We start from the raw sequence: 22376 nt of genomic DNA, 5'->3' as shown, positions 1-22376 counted from the left end.
GATTAATATTGTATTATGTCCAATCAATCCAACTTACTTTAGGAAAAAGTGATTTGCAGCAGTGCATTTCTAGGTTTGGAAAGAAAAATAACTCTACCTTTTGACATGACAAGGGAAGAATAATGCTCTTCTGCAAAAGTTCTAGAGCACATAATTCTGTGTTATTGACTTACTTAGCAATAATTTATATCTTCTATATTTCTGCATCTTGACCTAGTATTCAATTCCATATTTTTGTATATATTTTAACAGGATGATGCAAAGTAGCACTAGCACAGACAAGAAATTTTGTACCTGTCATCCTCTGTTGCTTTGTTTTATTGGACTCTGAACTGAACACAGATATTAGTTTCTCATCCATAGAATACCACTTCCTGTACATCCGAATATTTGAGCTCCCGTTGGTCAGGTCCTCTGCAGATATCTTAGGCAATGTCTGAAAGTCCTCACATTTATATAATAATTATTAGCTTCTTAAAACATAAAAGAGAATTCAACCAATAATTTGTGTGGCCCGGATTTTCTTTTTAGCTGTTCATCTACACAGCATGATCAATAGATTTCAGTTTCTGCAATGTCTTGCCGTCTTCTGTAAATTCAGGGTATGGCATATCTTATCAATTTCATTTCCATAGTATATATTTGGTCCTTAGAAGTAGCATCTGACAGTTTCCACACAACTTTTAATTAGTCAGTTCAATTTCTAAGATTATTCAGTGATTTAATTAAGCTAGTGTTATGGCATATTCACTGCTGAGTCCACTGAAGGAATATTCTCTTCTGATACCTGAAGTAAGCATTTGCCTCCCAGCTGGCCCTTTCTTAGACACTTAACTACATAGATGCATACATCTGTAATAAATAATCATTATCCAGGGCAATGGTTCATTTGTTCCTTCTTTAACCAAGGTGATGCTGTTTCAATGGGCAAGATGCCCTCTATGAGAAGCTTGTAATGGGTTCACCTGACAGCAGCCATGGGAATTCATTTCAAGAGCCTGCAAAAGGAAGGCTAGCTGCAGTTCTGTGACTGATGGTCTGCTTTTCCCTGGCAGAAATAGGTGACTCCCTATTTGACCTGAGTGACAGTATGAATCTCCATTCAAATTTCCTTTTGAGGGGTCCATGTAAGTGATTGCCGATGCTTGTTCAATTTGGAAATGAGATCTTTCTGAATGCCAGGAGCATGAATGGTAGTGGAAAAAGGCAAATTCTGAATAGCAGCTACCTCTCCTGTTGGGAGCTACACTGTTCTTAGAAAAACATAACTCTGAAAAGTGGATTCTTTACCTACAGTGAAGTAGCTGGTGTGCGCTCTGTAGAAATTTCAGGTTATCTATCTTAGTTTATATAGCTATGTGAGAAAAAGCACTGTTAGGAACATACGTCAAGATCCACTTTCCACATGGCAGAAGTTTAAAGAGACAATGAAATATGCAAAGGAGTATGCAAAGAGCTTCTCTAGAGGCAAAGAAATGAATTTTGATACTATGCTCTCTTTGGAGAAGTGTGCAGATTATGAGGAAAAGGGTTAATTCAAGTATTTTGCAATAAAAGTAACAGCCTCTCTAAACTGTTCCTTTCCAGCTATTTTCCTCCAAAATCTACATATGCTGGAGAAGAATTATCATCTTCTTGTCAAAAGGCTTACTTAGACCAATAGCCAACAACTTAAGCTTTAATACATTAAACCTACTGATACCTTGCCCTTTTCTGAATGTTGTTATTAGAGGTGATATTTTCATTTACAAAATAAGCTGGTCAGGAATCATTTGGATTTCTAAAAATATAGAAAATATATGTAAACAATAAAGAAGAAAATATCTGCTCAAATGACTGAGTCATCTGTACCATGGCATAGGTAAGCCACTAGCTCCAAAAGTGAAAAACTTCTAGCAAAAAGAATGAAGTTGGAACATAAACAGAAGTAAAGTGGATTTCTGGGAAATTTCTTGAGAGAACAGAGGATAAATAAGCTTATTTTAACCTTAGTGTACAAATGAATAACTATCTTGGTTCTCTTACCTCTGAGTCTGAATCAGATTTTTCAGAAATTAACAACTGGGTAATGGCTTTAAAGTCTCAGATAGATGTTTAATGTGGAGGGAAGCATTTGAAGAAATGTCACGAATAAGGTTTGGGGCAAAATCTTTAGAATATCGTCTTGTGGAGCAAAGAAATGAACTGATGTGTGTGCATTCATCCTCAATCACTTTATCAGAGTCCATTTCTATTAACAGACGTGCATCGGAAACATCACGAAAAGCTGATGAGATTTATAACTTAGACACAAATACTTTTGACTCCTCTCTCTAACATTTAGCTACAACCTTCCAAGTCTACAAATCATGTCCAGAAAGCTCATTCATTTATAACAAGGTGTACCATATGTTGAAACCAGAGCCTTTTGTCTTCCTGCCTATATACATGTAGCATTTCAACTGCAAACCATCTTGGTAATTGCAATCTCTAACAACCAAAGGTACTCTAAAACCAACATCATCACCACCACTGACAAAACACTAAGAAATTCAGAAATAAAAGAACAGCAGAGAGCCATTTCCTTGGCTGAATATCATGTCCACGAATGCTGAGATAACAAACCTCAAGCTTCTGAGAAGCAGGGAGTATGAATTAAGGAGTATATGCATCCAGACACTGCTTTTAACAGCAACATATGCCATGAATTCACTTGTTTATGAATGACTTAAAAGAAGATATGCCTTCGCCCTTCCAATGGTCAATTTTTTTTTGCTTCATGGAAAAAACATGCTGTATGTACTTATTTTACAGCCCTCTTCTACTTAAAGATCTTACACTTTATTTTCCTCTGATTAAACATACAGAGATCACTCATTTCCACCCTAACTGCTTCCAGTAGGAAGACCATCATAGTTCTGCAGCTGAAACAGCACTGGACTTGTGAAATACGTGTCCATTCCTTTCTTCCCACATGCATCCCCATGGAAGAAAATTGTTCACTCTATTCTAGCACAGCATAGTCTTTCCAGACCGTGTCATTTTCTCTGCCAAACTGCTTTAATTAAGCTCTCCAACATTCTCAGTAGCTACCACTGAGACAGTGAATACAGCTTCAGTGCTTGCAATCCAATTTTTATCTTGTGAAAGCTGTAATGCTTGAGGTTATTTGTGCATTTTTGGTCATCAATATGAGCTTTGCCAAACCAGCCATTCCGGACGGGTGCAGTCATATTTCTAGGCAAATCTAACTCTGCATCAAGGTTTTCTGTTAATAAACTACTATGTAACAAATAGGACAGCAGGACAAGGGGAAATGGTTTTAAGCTGAGGGAAGGGAGATATAGGTTGGATGTCAGGGGGAAATTCTTTACGGAGAGAGTGGTGAGGTACTGGAACAGGCTGCCCAGGGAGGTTGTGGATGCCCCGTCCCTGGAGGTGTTCAAAGCCAGATTGGATGGGGCCCTGGGCAGTCTGGTCTAGCATTAGGTGGAATGGTGGTGGCCCTGCATGTGGCAGGGGGGTTGGAGATTCATGATCCTTGAGGTCCCTTCCAACCCTGGCAATTCTGTGATTCTGTGATTCTGTGAAATAAATCAATTACAAGTACTGTTATATGAAATAAATTTTACAATTATTTAGTTGGGGGGGGAAGGGAGCAAAAAAAAAAAGTCTGACAAAAATATCAGATCCTCACAAAAAGCTCACCTAAAAAAGGTCTTTAACTCCTTAGATACTGCCAGAAAGTCTTCCAGAGCAGCTTCTTCAGAATATTTAGGACTCTGGGACTTACGCTGGAATTCCAACAGTACAGCTGGACATTTCTGCTATGAAAACATGTTTACTTCAATAAATATTCGCTCACAGCTGTTGCTGCAACTCAAACATATCCAAGAGAGCTCAGAAATCTATTCATGCTTAAGATTCTGATTAGATCTTTTCTGATTCTAGGCAGAGTTGTAAACAGTTCACAATAGGAAAACTTATTTCAACTTTAGAAACAAGCTTTTAAACAAGTTACAGCTTTACTGTAAGATGACTGATGTCTTGTGCAAAGTTGGAAATGAACACAAAAAAAAGTGTAATGAAGTAGTTTCCATTTTTCTTCTGTTCTAGAATAATGCTGTGTGGGGGCACCAGTGCAGACAGTACATGCATTACACTCTCAAGCTTTCTTGGGACTTCAGGGAAAATTAGTGTTTTTCTTCAGTATTACAGAAAAATTACTGTAATTTTCAACTTTCACTATCTAAACAAATTACCAACATAAAGCAAGTCTGAAATGGCTCTGTAAATTAACCCCGCAAAATCAACTCAACATTAAAAATCTTGGCTATATCAGAATTGACTAAGACTGTTTAACTTCGAACTGATACATACCTTCAGCTGTGTTTCTACAAAGAGTTTTGCTGACTCATTCTTGCTATACAAAAATAATGGTAAAACCCACCATACGCTTGAAACTTTTTTTCTTAATGGAAAGACCTGAAAGTTTCTTTCATCTTAAGAGAGTTGAGTAGTATACAATATATACAAATTTGAAGGAACTTTTTACTCCACTTTTTAATCCATCTGAAAATTTTCAAAAAAATCCCAATCTGAAAATTTTCTCAGAATATATTCTAATACAGAAGATTATTGTAAATCTTAGGCCAGAATTTCTATAACTTCACTTTACGTTTCCCTGCTGTTAACAATTAAATAGATTCCCAGTAGAAAATCCTACAAGAGCTTGGGTTATTTAAAAAAAAAATTAAAAAAAAAAAAAAGAAAAGAAAAAAAGCACATTTTGACAAGCCAAGTACACTAGTTGTATCATATATGACACTAGAAATAAATTTTATTTTCTTGCATTTTGCATGTGGCTTTTTTTGATTATCACCTCCTTTATATTCTCTCTTCATGGATTTCTTTCAGTTAGGGCTTAGGCTTTTCAAGAGTTCTCTTCAATTCTATGTATATGTTAAGTCTTCAGGGTTAAACTGTGTCTCCAGGACATAAACTGGCTATGAAATTGTCAGAGCTACCAGTGAATGGTTTCCTGATTTTGTTCTGATACGACCACCAATAACTAATTCTCTTCATGCAGGACAGGAAAAGAATTAGCTGTAATTTGCATAAAATTTGTCATAATTCCTTCAGCAAATAATATTCTTTACCTCAGCCTGCTGAAACTATTATGACTGCAGACGTGACAGTATGTGTTTATATATGATGGTTGTTCTCCATCTTAGGGAACAATTTTAAAGAGAACTAATGTTTTCACATTATATCTTTTGCATATTAAGTAGGGTGAACATCTGCTTGATGGTCAATAGAAGCCTGTATACAGATTTTCTGGTTTAAATGGTCATACCTGGATTAATGTTTTGATAGAAGTCTACAACATTTTAAATGTAAAGACAGATTAAAAAATCTGCATTTAATTGCTCAGTGTGCTCTTTCCAGATTCAATCCAAAATCCCATGACTCTCTTTGGTACTTAACAACGGTATGGGCAATTAAGCAAAACTGAATAGTACAGAGAAAATAGCTCACTGCACATTAAAACACAGCATAGGAATCAATGACAGTCTGATCTGTAATTCCAAGTTATTCACTACTGGAATGTAACCAACTAACAATTGATCTGATAGCTGAATATTTCACCTTGGGTCTGTCCCTCTCACTGGGCACTGGAAAGAGTTTCCTCTGGGGTAATACCTAATACTTCCTTTCTGCAAGTTCCTTCCTTTGAATGAGCTGTACTTGAAATTACTAGAGTACGTTTCATTGTAAAATTACATTCCAACCAGACTCCAATAAAGACGTATTTATTGTTCAGCAAACAAGAAAAACCCTTACCTTCATTAACACTGATGTAATGAACAGTTTTTTTGCAGAACTAAAATGTTTTTTCATGATCCCTGGTTATAGTTTCAGCATTAAAGCAAAGTCTACTAGTTTTTTTCACTGTTGCAGAAATTATTTGCTGAGGTTAGCTTGTAATCCTTTTGTCTGTTAAAATGCTTCTTACAGCAGGAAAGAAGTTTGCAGTGCATTAATTACCATGCATATTACCAAATGATGATCCCCCACTTCAGCTATTGGACTATCTTACAGCTGAGGAGATTCACAGATACATAGCTACAAAACATTGCTGTTCTGAAGCACAAAAAGGGTTGTACTTTTCAGGGTGGAAGACATTACATAGGAAAATAGATGACAGAAAAGGCAGGAAGAAGTCAGAAGAGCATTCAGATATAACTGAGTAGGACTGGGAACATGTATTCAGATACAAGGAAAGACAGTAAGTAAAAATGAAGGCAGAGGTCCTGGGCCTGAAGGGCACTTTAAATAGTGCAGAGAGTGACAAGGATTTTTCCCTTGCCTTTTCTTAAGCCTTTTCCTGTTCTGGCATGTTCTTCTCTCTCTGCTATACCTACTGTCCTCCTAAGGACAGCTCATAACTCCCAGCTCATCCAAGATATGTAACCCACCCCTCTTCCATACCTCCAAAAGCATTTTCCTAACGAAGAAGCACAGCAGATGAGGTACAGATGGGTTGTTCAGATCATAGTAGTTCATCTTTGCCATCTTAGAGAGAAGCTAAATGGGCAGTTTGCAGCACCCTATAGACTTACACCGTAGACAAGTAATGATATATCCTTGCTTGGGCAAGATGTACCTATATACAAAATGCTGCTTTCATCCTGAAATATTGTTAACTCTCCTCTTATCTTGGTAGAGGCTGACTGTTGTAAAGCAGTAGAGCATAGAAATTTTATAGCAGCTGTATCATATTTCAGGCCTTGAAGGCAAGCGTGCATACAAGTACTGCTATTATTAGAGTGAGCATGTTATCATAGGAAGTTCATGTAAGACAGACAACGACAGATGTCATACTTGCTTCATCAGGTGTAAAGAAGGAACATGAAAAACCATTAACAATCTAAAAACAGATAAATGGTTCTTAAGGCCTAAGCCCAGACTTTGCCATTCACTTTTGATGGCTTTGATAGCCATCAAGAATCTCTACCTTGGATTTTCCTGGCTATTCCTTTTGTTGATAGTTGAGTTTGTAACTGAGTCAGAGCTATGAGTTGCAAAGAGTCAGGCTAGATCCAACCTCTTAGACTGTTTTTGCCCTTTTCCTGTCTTGCTAATTAGGAAATCAGATGAATGATTCCAAACTGAAGTTAGAGATTGAGTTAACACATAAGTAGCAGAAGTGCCAAAGGCTGTGACTTGAGACAAAAGTCTACATGACAGCAGAAGTATTTCCTCAACATCACTACCAAGTCTCTTTCCTGCAGATTTTATCACTGCATTTCCTCTACTGGCTGAAAGATGAACTAACATCATTCACTTCAGAAAGGACGTTTCTGTATTTCACTGAATGATCTTTCCAAGCTCAGCTGATTTCCTCTCTCACTTTCAAACACTCAACACTATCAAATTTCTTTCCTACGAATTCTGAGCCACTAAAGCACCTCCTAAGGGTGAAGAAAACATTAGATTCCATTTATATTTCAGATATATTCAGGTAATTTCAGATTTCTTTAGTTTTACCATTTAATTAGGATCAAGACTACTGCAAGAAGACAGTTAACAGAGAAATTAGAGAGGCTGGTTTCAGGAGGGTGAGTGGGTTAAACTCTTTTTTTCCCCTAATTCTCACTGACCTTGTTTCCTAGCTGTTCAGCTGTAAATCTTGCTATCGTGCCTCCAGCTCATACAGTCTGCTCTCACATGCCATTCCCAAGACTGTTCAAGAACAGTTTCAGGATAGACAGAGAAAGACTTTGTCAAACGTGAAGCAGGAGTTAATCTGACATGTGACTTGGGATGCCCTACAAATTCTTACAATCCACACAGATTATAGTTCACTGGAGGGGAAAAAAAAAAAAAAAAGACAGCGAGGAATAAGGAATCATTCTTTTTGTGTAGAAATGAAGAAGATATAATTAGCAATAATGTCTTTACAGTACTTATAAATATATACATATACTTACATTTTATCTAATATAAATATATACTTATATTTTAAATATATTGTATATATATTTAAAATGTTATATGCTTTATGCATTTACAAGATTGATTAAAAAAATATCCAGATTATATGCAAAAGATCAAATAGTAGGAATGTGGTTCACAGTCAAATCTTAGAACTTGGGAGTCTAAGTCTGAATGTCTACAAATCATGGTCTGAGTCTTGATTTCATCCCAGTCTCCTATGAAATTCCACCCCCTGGTACAAAGAAGAAAAATTAAGTAGGGAAATGTATTTCATAGCCATTACATTCAATTTTCTGTTATAATTATGGAATTATGGTTTTAGAATTAATGATTTATAGCAATGATGTTTCTATATTTTTTAGCAGTCTTGTTTCAAATATATCTGTGTCCAGGATTCCACAGTAACTTTCTGAACTTTGGTATCAGTAGAACTAATAGTTCATTACCTGGTCTACTAATGCACACAACTCCTCTTGCTCACTAAGGTGATATAAATGTTATACATTACTCTCCTCTACTTTAAGATTCTAATATCTGCCAAAGAGCTACATCAACTTTAAATAGTAAACGGCCTTTCAAAGGTCTTAAACTGGGCTTTTTTCAGAGAGCTACTTTTCAGAACAAAGAATCATGCTTCTCGTTGCAGTCATTTCTGATATTATGGCTAAGGCAGTGATAATTCTGAGTCTTGTAATTTTGTGAATTGTGACAAAACCATTTACAAGAAGAAAGAAATATGACAGAGCAAGCACAATGATGTTACCCTCTTTGTATTGACGTATCCCTGGAAAGGCAACCAAAAGTAGAGTCATACTGCACTATGCATTATACAAATACAACACAGTAGAAGAGATTACAGTCCCAGCAATTTACAAAGATTGGTGAGTAACTGATACTGAGTACTATGATTTTCTTTCTGGATATATTAAAACAAGATGACTATCTCACCTGAATTATTTTAATTGAAGAAGTCATACTTCACATCACCAATGCAAATGAATGAATTTTTGGTAATCCAACAAAAGCCTAGATGCCAAGCCCCAGTCAACACCTATGAGGAAAATGTTGTTTCTCATACAGAACAGTTACTGCCCTTTTCAGCTTTCATTCAGTGGTTAATATCTAGGAGCTGTGTTTAAAACATGTTTTAAACATGTTTTTCATGTTTGGCAGATTAAAAGAAATCTATTATGAAAAAGTTAATAGCCTATTGCACACATTCCTGTCCTAAGGAAGGACAAAATCAAGCCAAAAGGAACCCTGCTAGTCCTATCAACACACCAGCTTCTGCAAAAAGTTTTTGCTCTCTTTGCTCTTACACTTAGTATTACAAGAAGCACTGTTAATAGAATAAAGCCATCTATTCTTCAAAATGTACATAGAGAAAAATCAGATTTGTTTCACACAGGGAATTTAATCAATGTCTTTTGTGTAAAGTTGTACTGTAGTCAGATTACAATGTAACTAAACTTCTTCAAGATCACAAATACTCAAATTCTTTTTTGCCTTTGTCATATCTCACTGATTTCTACAAAAAGGAAACAACAGTGCAAGCACTTGGGATTTTATGATCCCAACTTTGCCACCGATATTAGTGGCCCAGCACAAACAAATCCAACGCTCAAATGATATCTGTTGCTTTTAATTCCTCACCACTGAACCTGCTCATATTTCCTTAACTGTTGTACAAACCTGAAACACTGATCTCTCCCTCAGTTCTTCAGTCAGTTTCCATAATGACTTCATTACAAGCTTATTCTCTGAGGAGTCTGCTGTTGGTTTTCTTACCCTTCTGCTCCATTATCCTTTTCGCTTCTTGAACCGAATAGCGATCACATCAATTCAGTTACTGTACAAACCCAAGGAAATAAATTTCAGACGGGCTTTAAAAATAAAATTTTATACTGATTTAATCATGATATCCATTAAATCTAACCTAATTTTCTGTAGATGTTTTTTTTATACATTCCAAGTTAAATGCCAGTTATCTCGAATGTTTACCGAGGATTAAGGTTCTCTTCCCCTAACTGATAGCTAGTTTACTTGCTTCTGTTACCTACGCACAGCTTAATCACCATTTAAGGGTAATGGTTACAAACATCTTTACCATAATCTGTCGAAATGAGCATTTAGTGAAACAAGTGAATGAAGAAAATGTTGCCTTTTGTGCTGTTTTAAAATAGCTATGTGGAAAGGTTATGAAAATGAGAAAGACCATATTGGAAGCAAAAGGGTATTTTGTACTTAGAATAAAAGATCAATTCTATTTTATCCCACGGTCTGTCTGATGGAGAAAGCAGCAAATATTTTATGGAAAAAGAAGGCATCTGAATAAAGTTAGAGGACGAGCAGAATGCCTCTTAGAGAATTTTGGCATTTCAGAACAGTAAAAAGAGGATATGATTAAGTGTTGGTTGATTGAGTAAGCAAGCGACCACAAAGCAGAGCTGAAGTGTGAGAGCAAGAAGTGAAGAGTTTTGCATCACTTCCAACTTTCCTGAGAACACAGTTGAAGTGTAAAGCACATATTGAGGATGGGTTTGGCCTGGCCTCCAAAGGCTTACGGTTTCAGCAGACAGCCTCTGCTTCCTACACAGATATTATTTCCTTCTTTCTTCAATGTCAAGATCATGATTAAAAGCTGAAGCTACTGCAGTTATTGGTACAGCAAATGGGTCATAGAGAACACCACAGACAAACATGCATGTAGAGGAACATTTGCAACCTAGCATTTTTTAATAAGCTAGGCAAGAACAAGCTGAAGGCCTGCAGACAGGTCAGTCTGAGTGTAACTTAGGTGATATTTGAAACTTTAGATCTAGTTCAAATTGTCAAACAAAATATATTTTGTCAAAAATACATCTAACACTGACATTTTTTCACCAGAAAATTGTTCTTAAAAAAAAACCCAGATTTTTAATATGCTTTTTCCAACCTGCTTATGAATTTTCAACAGATGAAATCATGTTATGCCACTGAAATTCAAAAGCCCTAATTGAAAACACACATACATTGCAACCATCCATCATTCCAATTTGTTAAAGGAAATCAAGATTACTTTTTGGTATTTTGTCAGCTAACTCTATTCAAAATAACTTCTGGTCATTCAAATCTTTAATGTGTCAGAATATGCTTCAAGGTTCACTGAAGTCAGTGGATCTGTTCCAAACCATTTTAATGAGGCTTCCACCAGATTTCACGTACTACAAAATGATTAGATAGATGTATTTGTTGCTCAAGCCTAAAAAGCACTATTTTTTTCTTTTTTTGAAGCAGACTGAAGAATTCACTTGCTGCCATGGACAACTCAAATCATAATCTAATTTCATTTGTTCCTTGTCTGAAGTTTTCTCTTTGTTCTTTCTACATCATACACCTTGCAAGTACAGCCCTTATAGACGTAACTAAAAATTCCTTGACTTGTTCCCATAATACTTAGAAAACTGTAATTTTTGCGTTGCATGTTCATTTCTTTTTTTCTTTAATATTAACAACTTTTGGTCTTTTTTGAACAGTTTGATATGCTTCAATTCTTTCTGCTTCCAGAACAAACCTGACTTTCACTGATGCTCAGTAAAAAAGACAATTGCATCAACATAAGAGCAAGAAAAAGCTCAATCAGCTCCCATTATCCCTGAATGGCTAGTTTCTGTTGTAATAACGGTACTGACCTGGCTGCAACTGTGCATCAAGATATCTGCAGTTTGAAAAAACGAAGCTGTAAACTGACTATCACATAAAGAAGAAAATGTTTATGCTTATATACATCCTCTAAAGAACTAGCCCAATATATTGTCTAAGAAGTTCACTTCATTCTACCTTGTTGAAAGACAAACTCAATCTCAATTAACTAGTTTTTGTTGTTTTTTCACTGCTTGATTTTTTTTTTTTTTTTTAAGAACAAAGTTGAGAAGTTTTTTTGGGCACTCAATTTCTTTATATCTCATTCAACTAAATTCTTGCTAATAGCAAAGTATCTCTGTTTCATGTGGTGAGAACTTCAGAGGAGCTTAGAGAGTAGTATGGAAAAGATCACAAGTTTATGCACTTTTTTTTTTTTTTTAAAGAGAAGTCTTCTAAAAATTAATACATCCCAAATATGACAGTTAAGAGAAATAAGGAAAATTTCTGGAATTATACCAGCTTCTCCTGATTTCTATTTTACTTACAGTTGAAATGCTGCCTGATACAGTGTGTTGAACATAATACATTGACTTTGAGCAGTATTTTTGTAGTATTTTTTAGAGTGAATTCATGTAATGATTAAAGTTTAAGTTGCCTAGTGTCATGAGAGTAGAGAGGGTTCTTTAGAACTGAAAGTTAAAAGGGCAATATGTTATGCTCCAGAATAATCTTAATTTTTACCATGTTAGTCCAGGTCTTGAAATTCTTATACTTTCCAGCCCTTCTTAGAATTATTCCCTCCTGTGAGTTTCTGAGTCCTGCTGTGTTTTATCTTTTGAAATATCCTGTTTCTTACAAAATCATGTGTCACAGCACTTACCTCAGATAGATAAATGTATTTTCAGAGTTTAATTAATAATAGAATAAGGATAACAACTATAAAGATCTCAGCAAGACAGACACTCTACCAGAACTGCCATTCAGAAACCTGCTCTAATGCTTTACAAATCATTTTTTCCCTTACTTTTCATAAAAGTAAAAGCCACGATACCTCGAGGATATGAAAACTCTGACTGGAGTTTCACTTGCAGAAGTCCTCGAGTTGAATGACACAACTCTTGCTTCAAGTCATTCATTAAACAGCTCAGCTTTTATCTTCACTGGACAGATCCTCCCCTAGCACAAGCACTACACAGATATTTTAAATGTTAAATGGGGTTGCTGCTGTTTTTTAATTTAACGTGAAATTCACAACTCTCCCACATGAAGCCATGATAAAATAATTATTGTCTTGATTAACTATTTCCTTTTCTAACTAGAAGGAACAAAAGTTACACTTTTTAACAGAAATTCTCTCTCTCTTTTACTTATCTATTCGGTGTACTATTCCCAGTGAAATAATGGCTTTTCTGTCCTGAGTTGTGACTATTCTATCAAGAAATAGGAGGAACTTATGCTAGTCAGTGTTTTGTCCTTGTCATATCCATGTTAGATGCTGTCTCAGTACTGTGACCCACACAGCCAGTCAGCATCAGTCACCCCATCTCCAAAATACTCATTTCAGAAGCCAAGGAGCAACCCATGTAACACACCTGAAAGATACCTCTCGTCTGCAACTGCTGTTTTGTTTTGTTTTCAAAATTGTAGATTTCCAGTGTTGCTCAGCCAGCAGGGGAACAGGTCTGAACAGGCAAGGATAAGTTCATGATACTTCAAGAAAATTGTTTTCAGATAATAAATCTGCAAAAATAAAATTCACAGCTTAAAATATCAGGTATATGCAGAACAAGGTAAAAGGCAAAATCCTATCCTAACGTCAAGTCTTAATTACAGTGCTCTGAGCTGTAATTCAAGTACCCTGAAGATAGTACAGGAAGCGCTGTCGCATTGTGGCAACAGCATCATACAATCTCAGACCTTCTGTTCCATCATTCAAAATTGCTGGCAGACAATTCCAAGAAAAGCTTCAACTACAGCGCATGGCTAAAGGCCTACAAACACCTTCTTGTCATTTGCGTGCGGCTTCTTCCCTTTTGAGTGGTTTCAACCTCTAATTTCCAACCTTCTCAGTTAAAATTCTAACTGGAGCAATCACTGCTACCTTTCTGGCACAGTGGTCTGTGGAGCAAGGGAAACATTATGTGGTGACCTACATAGAAAACCTGCAGAGCCAGCACAAGGACACAGTCTCAGTGCTCTGAGATGGCTGTGTCAGTTCTTATAAAGGAATTCTTGGTGGCACCACTTCACATGGAGTTAGTGTTTTGCTGAAGTAAAGGTGCACATATCATACAGACCCAGAAAAATCTCTGTCAAAAATTATTATTCAGTTTTGCTTACTTTAACTGAAAATCCTGTCTTGCTGACCTGCTGGCACCTACACAGAGAAAAAAAAATATAGGGTAAGACCTCATTCAGCCACCCCTTTTCAGAATCAGGTACGCTTAAGATCACAGGAAAGAGCAAGCCTCCATTGACAGTTACAAAAAACTAAAATGATTCTTCAATGAACCTTTTCACTTCTTGGCAGGGACACAACTTGAAAGGAATGCTAGTGCACGCTATTCTCTTCTGAGGAAGTTATCTGTGAGACACTCCTTTTCCAGTTGTCAGCTTCTCATGTGTCAGAGGTAGTACCACACACAGAGGAAGAACAGGCTGTACGTTGTGTGGGGGAATATGGGCAGTCCTCTTTGCTTTAATGTTTATCAAGAACATGTATCTCTGTTTAGAATCTTCATCAGACTTGAGGAAAATTCAAAAATATTTTGCTGTGCCTTCAACAAGGCGTTTGTACTGAAATACTTCTCACTGTACTGACAGGTTTTATAAGAAAATATTACAGGAAATTGGAAAAACAAAACCCTGAATGCGTACACTAGGCTCTGAAGCACATTACAAACTAAAAGGAGAATGTTTATTCAAGATACCTTTACTGAGTGTCCAGCTCACCTATTAATTCACTTTAGCCAACTCTTGTTTTACTCTGAGAGGCAAACAGCAGAAAATTGTGTGCATTGGTGAGTCACACCTTCTCTTGGAATGCCCTGGTGAAATCATGCAGTGAAAAGAGGCTATTTGTAAAACAACAATCTTTTCTGTATCACCATAGGTCTCTCTAAACTAATGCCTCTATTTCTAAGGAAATTACAACAGATACAAAGAGCATAATAACACTATTTAATAAAGCAAATTCTCAGTTATAAAGGAGAAAAAACCCAAAAAACTATTTTTCTACAGTCACTACCATTAGTTACATATTTTTCCCAGTGCGCTTGTAAAAATCTGCATGGCCACCTGAAACATGGTAGGTTTTCATGTTGCCATCACCACTGTTGAAACATCCCACCAACTGCCTCACTGTGACAACATCCATAAATGTTTGATGTAATGTGTTAGGTATTGCTTTTCTGGAGCACATCTACTGATATTTTTTCACTCATACTGATGTCAAAAAGGAAAAAAAAAAAAAAATTAAGCAGTGAAAATTAGATGTACTCACTTAGCAAGTTTTTTTTTTTCTGGAAATATATTTTTGCCATGAGTTTCAAAAGTTATCCATCTAGTAAATCATAATAATCAAATGGATTAATTTCACAGAGAAAGATAAATGGTAGCATTCACAGAGCAATTCATATAATAGATTTTTTTAAAAACAGTAATTCAAATAATCCAAATTGCTATCACAGAATTTGCTGCAGTAAAAAGACAAAAGGGTAAAATGAATGCATTTTAAATAGAATAGGATCAGGGAATAAATTTATAAACTGGATTGAAAAGCTAGTGAAAACACTCATAGTCAGTGGTTAGCCTAAGATTTTACATAAAGCTTTTTTTTTTTTTAACTTTGTTTTTTGAGCATAAAGATCACAGCTCTTCAACTGATTAATTTTCATTTTATGATCAAAAGCTACAACTTTGCATGGCCGTCACAGTTCTTTTGTCCCATCAGTTGCAGACGTGGTATTAAACAATGTTTCAACTATCATTAGACAATTTGCCTTCAAAAATACAGATCTCTCTAGAATGTGGCACATTTTTCTGTCAAGGACCAAACTCTTTGAGGCATTACAGAGGAATGCCAATTTTAAAAGCTAAATTCTGATTAATTCAGACCTCTTTTTTTTTTTTTTTTTTTTTTTCATTGGGACAACAGATTTTTACCAGGCATTGCTAACTATGTGAGAAAGTTCCACTATATAACCAGTGGTGCACTCAGTGCAAACCGCATAGGATTTGATTGCTTCAAATCAAATAAAGCCTGAGGACAATGTCAGATGATCAGGCCTAATCCCTTCACATGTCAGTGAATTACATACTACAGAAATGACCCGGAACAAGTCTACAGCTTCTAGTTAAAGCAAGAATGTTACTCCTTGAAGAGGAGGACTTGCCACGGCGTCAGTAAAGAATAGGAAAGACAATATCTGAAAGCCTTGAAAAATTAAGAATTTGAGATACGCATTTTAGATTTTTTCCTTCACCTTCCTCCTGGCACACAGAAGTCTAAACCAGGTAGCAGAGTCACTGCCATTACTTGTCAAGCAAAGGTGAATGGATTCAAGGGCACAGGAATGCTTTGCTGCACACACCTAACTCCTGCTATGACAGTCAGTATGGTGAATCCATTCATGCTTGATGGTAGCTTTCTGCACTGCTCAGTGCATTGTGGGCACGTAACTTGCATAGCACCATGCCCTCCTTTCAGGTTCAGCGATTATCCTTCTGGCCTGCTCTTAGTTTTTCTAGGTCTGCTCCTAATCTCTCTGTAGCTATTTCTGTTCCATGATTTCAGACCTTAATCTTTTTTTAACACCTACGTTTGATTTTAAATTGATCCACTTGGCAATTGCCATCTCTCGAAGAATTCTCACCTGCAGTGCCTACAGCCTTCTCATGTCTATTTCATTTTATGCAGCAACTTTCACTCCAGAGAGTAATACTATTAGTGCACTGCGTGGATGAAATTTCACAGACATCAAATACAATGTCTTATTACACTGTAATTTTGCCACTTTTCCTGCAGCAGTTAATGGTCAAGTTATCTCTCTTTTTAATCTCAGCATTGGCTTAACCTTCAGAGCTTATAACTCTCCCTGGGTACAACTGTGGATCTTACTTATTCTGTTACTTCCAGGCTGCTCTATTCTAATATTCCATTTTATTTTTTTTTCTAGACACAACCACTTTTCTTCTTGACACTAGTGGTAAGTAAAATAATGCAATTACGTGAATTTACTCTCCAAGTTGGAATGGAGAAAGAATGGAACTTTCTAATTATCACAATCAATACAATGTATCTTACAGTTACGTTCAGGAACTTCCTGCTTTGACAAGTTGACTAGAATGCCAGAATGAAAATAAAAATAGTGAAAACTGGGTTCCCAGCTGGTGGAGGATAACATGGTATGAGACGGTGAGAATATGGTACTACACTGAGTTGCAATTTTTTGTCTTAGCAAGGTAGAAAGTTTTCCAATAACTTAGTAACTTTCATCACTTTTATTTTTATTTTTTTTAATTTACAGTATTTCTTTGAGCTATAAAGATAGATCCTGTACTGCTTACATCAGCAAAAATACCCTTTCTGTAGTTGGTACAGATGTTGCCGACCTTCATCAGGTGGAGATAATCATGGGCTTCTGATTTCCTCAGAGGAAGGTGTAGGTTTTGAGGAGCAAGATTAAAAACAAATACATGGGCAGGTACATAAAATCCAATGCTTAGCTAAGATTTATCTAACTGAGCTTTAACAATTTAGCCATTATGCTCGTCCCTGTTTTTAACTTCCTTCTGGACACGGAGCAGCAGGAACAGCTGTTCTGGTCATCTAGCTGCAAGTCACAAAAGAGCTTGTTCTTTGTCAAAAAAGTATTCATAGGAAGTTGTTAACTACTTGCATCACTGACCAATGTAATATTTGTATACCACCTAACTTTTTGTGCAGTATTTTAAGATTTTGGTTTCTTTTCTGTCTCTTCTAGTCTGTTGAGAAACAGCTTCCCAGCATCAGCTTTGGTGGATGAAACCTTTTCATTTATTTGCAGATCTGTACAATGTTTACACTTGCGTTTTAGCTTATTTTCACTTCCTCAGGAATGCTCTGTACTCCCTACTTGCATGCTTTCTTCCTGTTTATCCCTCCCAATTGCTTCCTCCTCTATGTTTTGTGTTGGACAGCACATTATTTGTAACAATGCACATGTTGAGGGCAATGATCTAGGTTCAACTAAAGCATCCTGAAAGCAGTTGTGCTGCTGGTGGTTAAGTAGTAATAACCCACAGGAAGGCACTAAGACTAGGTGAGACATCCCTACACAGAGCAGATAGTGGAAGTAGAACTTGGAACCTCCTGACTGTCAGCTGCTTGTTTGCTCAAGCCACACTGCCTTTCAGCTACACTGGATTACTCTAGGGAGATGGACTAGCATTGCTAAACCATGTACAGTTGAATCAACCATGGGGCAATTACCCTCAACTGCTGAGTCTTCCAGTACGGCACTCCTTATCAACGTCAGCGCTCAAGTTAGCAGGTCCCAGGAGGGCAATGTAGACAGATCTCTTAGCATGCTGTTCTCTATAAAAGAAAGGGCATGATGAGAGGGGAGTTAGCGCGCTCTGAGTACCTCATGTCCCCAGACAAGAAAAAAAAGAAAGCACACAAAGTTGAAGTGAAAAGGAGCCTAACAAAGAACAGTGTTCTTAAAGTCATTTTGACACTTGCAGGTATAAACATAATACATGCTGTCAGTACAGTCACTTTTAGCTGATAGCATCAAATATAGTTTATATGAGACTGTAACTCCGTTTCACAGTCAGAGTTTTCTCTTGCAGTGATGCAAAACAGACAACTAATTAAATTGTCATTTTTCAAATCAGAAGACATTTACTAGGCAATTGCTTCATTAAGTGAAATATCACCCATTTAAAAAAAAATAGAGAAATAGTCTTACGATGAAGGTATTTGTGGAACACTGTTTTCCAAAGAGAAAAAAAAACCCTTAAGACTAGATTAAATCAAACAATATTTTGATTTGTAAAGTTAAGATGTTGAATGTTCTCACAGAACACTTAGAAAAAGCATTGATCATTTGCAAGCAGAGATTCAAATGGTAGAAGTAATGCACACGCAATGGAAAATACAAAACAGATCCTGTTGCTCCTGGTTGCAGACTGGAAAAAAAACATGCTGCAGACTGGAAAACCACAGCTAGCTTTAAATATGCTCCTTTGAGTAATTTTGGTGGCTGACATATCAAGGGTAGATTTCTCCTACCAAAACTTGTAGTCCACTGTATAAAATACACTTGCAAACTGACAGGTCAGCCTCTGAGAAAAACAATCCTATATTAAGTTATTTGATACTAAGTTACTTGAAAAATTGGGTAATGAAGAAAAGGATCAGAAGAAAAGATTGGAAGTGTTTTCCTCCCATCACAGAAAACCTTCAAAACTTACTTTTCTTACATGTTAGTAGCACAGAAAAATGAATGACAGATAACCTTGCATGCCCAAGTTCTTTAGTCTACATGGAGGAGGGCTGTCTTCTCCTTCAGTGTTAGCTGATCCGATAGATAAGACCCCAGAATAATCTGATAGGGTCACTTCCAGAGTTTGTGAAGTCCTTAATTCAATATACAGTTTGAAACATAAAGTAACTCAGATAAATATGGCAGTGACAGACAGATACTGAGATGTTCTAGACTGTCTTCTGGGAAAAGTAAAGGATTGGCATTCCGAAAAGCTCAGAAAATACTGATCTTGAACCTCAAGACTATTGAAAAATACATTTTCTAGCATCTTTGAATACCTGGTAGATTTCCTGGTTTATATTCAACACACAGAACTGTGCTATCTGAATTGGAAAATAGCATAATAATTTGTTCAAGATTTGTTATGCAGAAAGTCTACTACAAGCACAAATGTTATTAATCTCCCCAGCAACATTTCCAAGGATACTTGCAAACAAATGTCCTGGTTAACCCGAGTGAACTCTATACAAAATTCAACAGAGAGAGTAACCTGAAAGATTTCTGTTCATTCTGGGGATAACATTTGGATCAAACCCCACGTTCAGGCATAACTAGGAAGAAAAGGCAAACTATCCACCTGCAGAGCATTACATCCTCCCTTGTCTCCCACCATAAATCAAGGAAAGAGTTATCCAACTCTTACTTTAAGACTCTGCACCCAGGGGTAGTTACAAATATGTCAAAAGGTAAGTATGCTTGACAGAAACAGAGCTTCAGGGAAAGCAGTCAGCTGTATCCTGACATATGTCAGATCCCTTATAAAACTTGAGGGTATGCCAGTTCCCTGCATTAATTACCTGCAATGGACATTGTTTCACATCTGCTTCTCAGAGGCTCCAGCCTTCTTCCCTACCACTCCCCCCACAGATTTTTCATCAAGCCAAGTGAATGAAAACATAAATAATTGTGCCTGCTGTTATATTGTTTCTGACTTAGGGGTCTAAGCAGGAAACAGTTTTCCTGTGAACAGAAAAGCAGCTATAAAAAGCGTGAGGTGCTGAGAAGACACAGTTTGCCCAAGGGAATAGCAATGTCAGAAAATCAAAAGGAATATAAAATGGCTAGACTTAAATACAGCCTGACCAACACCGAATATCTCCAAGTATTTTACTTAGAGGAAACACTTCCTCATAGTACTGGCCCAGCTTATTATTTTATGCAGGGAAGCCATCCAGTAAGTCCAAAGAGCTATATACCTCACCAGGAAAAATCCACCTTTTCTATCCTTGCACCCTTTCAGTTTTGACAGATCAGACAGAGACTGTAGAAATCTTATGTGGAGCTTAACAGATGGGCTTTAAGATGGTTATATAGACCTTCAAGGAGACATATTCCCATCTGGCACCTGTTAAGAGTCAGAACGATTCTGTGTCAGACAGCATTATGGTACTGAAGAATTTCGGGGTGTGGAGCCAGACCTTGTAACTTTCTGCTCACTGAACTCATAAAGAAAAACAATTGACTTTATCAGTCTAAAAGTGCAAGATTGATCTTGTCCAGCATCAAAGGGAAGGCTTCTTCCTCATCTTCTTAGAAAACGTTCAGTCTGTGAGGACAGAGCTAGACTCAAGGGGCACAAAATACTAGACCTCAAGGAAACAGCTGCTGACTTGCACCCATTAGGAATAAATTATGCATGGATTCATGCACTGTTCTTCCTGCACGCACTATGGTTTGCAAGTGATTCTTGGGAAAGGTCACTTATCTTCCTGCCTTTTAAAGTACAGCTGACTCCTCAGAGCAGTTGAGAGAGTGGTTAATCAAGAAGACCTATGCAAGCATTCAGCTTTTTTATAAGACTCTTAAAAGGACATTTACTGTTGAACTTATTTCAAATGCAAGACTGCCTTAATCTGAAAGTTAAGCAGGATTTTTTTTTATAAGCCACCAAGACCTTTCCATTGGCATCAGCCATGCAAAGAGCATTATTTTACACCATCTGTGGAAGGACAGCATTGCACAGCTGTAGGCCAGCTCTGATCCCATGTTATTGTCAGCTAGATATGGAGCAGTGCCCAGCCCTGTGAAATTTGCTCTCTGATGCTCTCAAAGCCTGTGACCCCTGTTTGTGTTCCCCAGATTGCAGGAAAGGCCTCGAGCTGCACTCAGGTAATGAGTTTTCTTGCACGATGCTGGGGTCTGAGTAAGCTTATTATTTCAAGAGGATTTACTTGGTATTAATATCAACATTGTGGTTACTCCTTAAATAATCTTCAATATGCTGTGTTTCTGCTTGCTGATCAGCCTGATTTTGTTGCTATTGTTATGGATGAGACTTTTAATTATTTCTATTAAGTCTCCATCTCAAAGGCCCAGAGAGCACTGCAATAAAAAAATAACACAGTAATAGCAAGTCCACATAGAATCGAGAGCACATGCTACTAACGTGTTTTATGTCAAAATCTAAACCAGCATGATGCTAGGCTAGCAACAATGAAATCCTGGGATTCTTTTCTTGACTCTCCAACAGACATTAGTGCCAGGAAAGATATTAAATACAAAATTAAACTTATAAATACAGTTGTCTCATAGTCTGAATACTGTAGTCAGTGCAAGCTACATCAGACACAACGGCCATGGGAATACTGGCAGAAGACACTAGCGGAATGCAGCCCCATTTGCCGCCTTCCATCGCTAAGCACAATGCAAGCCTGATTATGAGATGTGGCCAAGTGGTTTGAGATGAGAAACTGTTTGCAGATATAACCAAATACAGATGACTCCAACTGCTCCATTTCACAAGATCTACAGTTCGCTCTCTTCCTGTTAAAATTCAGGATTAGTGAAAAAGCCTCCCTATCCATAAAATTTAAATTACAAAAGAACCCTTACATTCAAGTATTGAAAAGGTGCAAAGTTTGCAAATACAGCCCAATATGTATTTATTAATCAGTAATACATAAACAAACTGTAAATCTTATGTAACCTGTGGACGTTTTGTAAAAGCTGACAGCTGTATGAACTTTCCACCCTTAATTTCCCTAACTTCTACATTTGTATATAAACATCAGCAAAAAATACTTCCACATTAATTCTTCTATGCAACCTTTGAATGTTTTATACTGGAACTTCATATTGCCTCTTTGTGCCTATCAAGCCAGTGCCATTTTGTCTGTTTTCTGGATAAAGAAAGGTAATGTATAGGCAGAGTGATGAGTCTTCACATTCAGAATCAAGTGTATGGTTATTAAAATAAACAAAGAAACAAACACAATGATTTCAGCAACTCAGAATGCAGAA

At 36.8% G+C, this 22376-nt stretch overlaps 1 protein-coding gene across 2 annotated transcripts in view; it reads right to left on the bottom strand.

Moving 5' to 3' along the window:
• Positions 1–22376, bottom strand: part of INPP4B (inositol polyphosphate-4-phosphatase type II B) — a 327844-nt gene that overhangs the window by 3125 nt on the left and 302343 nt on the right. The window contains exon 29 of one of the 2 annotated variants that reach the window (XR_016465803.1): positions 18077–18181. The gene's annotated coding sequence lies outside the window, so the exon portion shown is untranslated. Of the gene's footprint in view, positions 1–17539; positions 18182–22376 lie in introns of those variants that run through there. The other variant, XM_090138627.1, reaches the window with a different exon arrangement.

Source organism: Phasianus colchicus, chromosome 4 (assembly GCF_987193195.1).
Source record: "Phasianus colchicus chromosome 4, bPhaCol1.hap1.1, whole genome shotgun sequence".
In the NCBI taxonomy this organism is placed as follows: Eukaryota; Metazoa; Chordata; class Aves; order Galliformes; family Phasianidae; genus Phasianus; species Phasianus colchicus.
The sequence above is the reverse complement of the archived record's forward strand: the minus strand, read 5'-3'. Positions and strand labels throughout refer to the sequence as shown.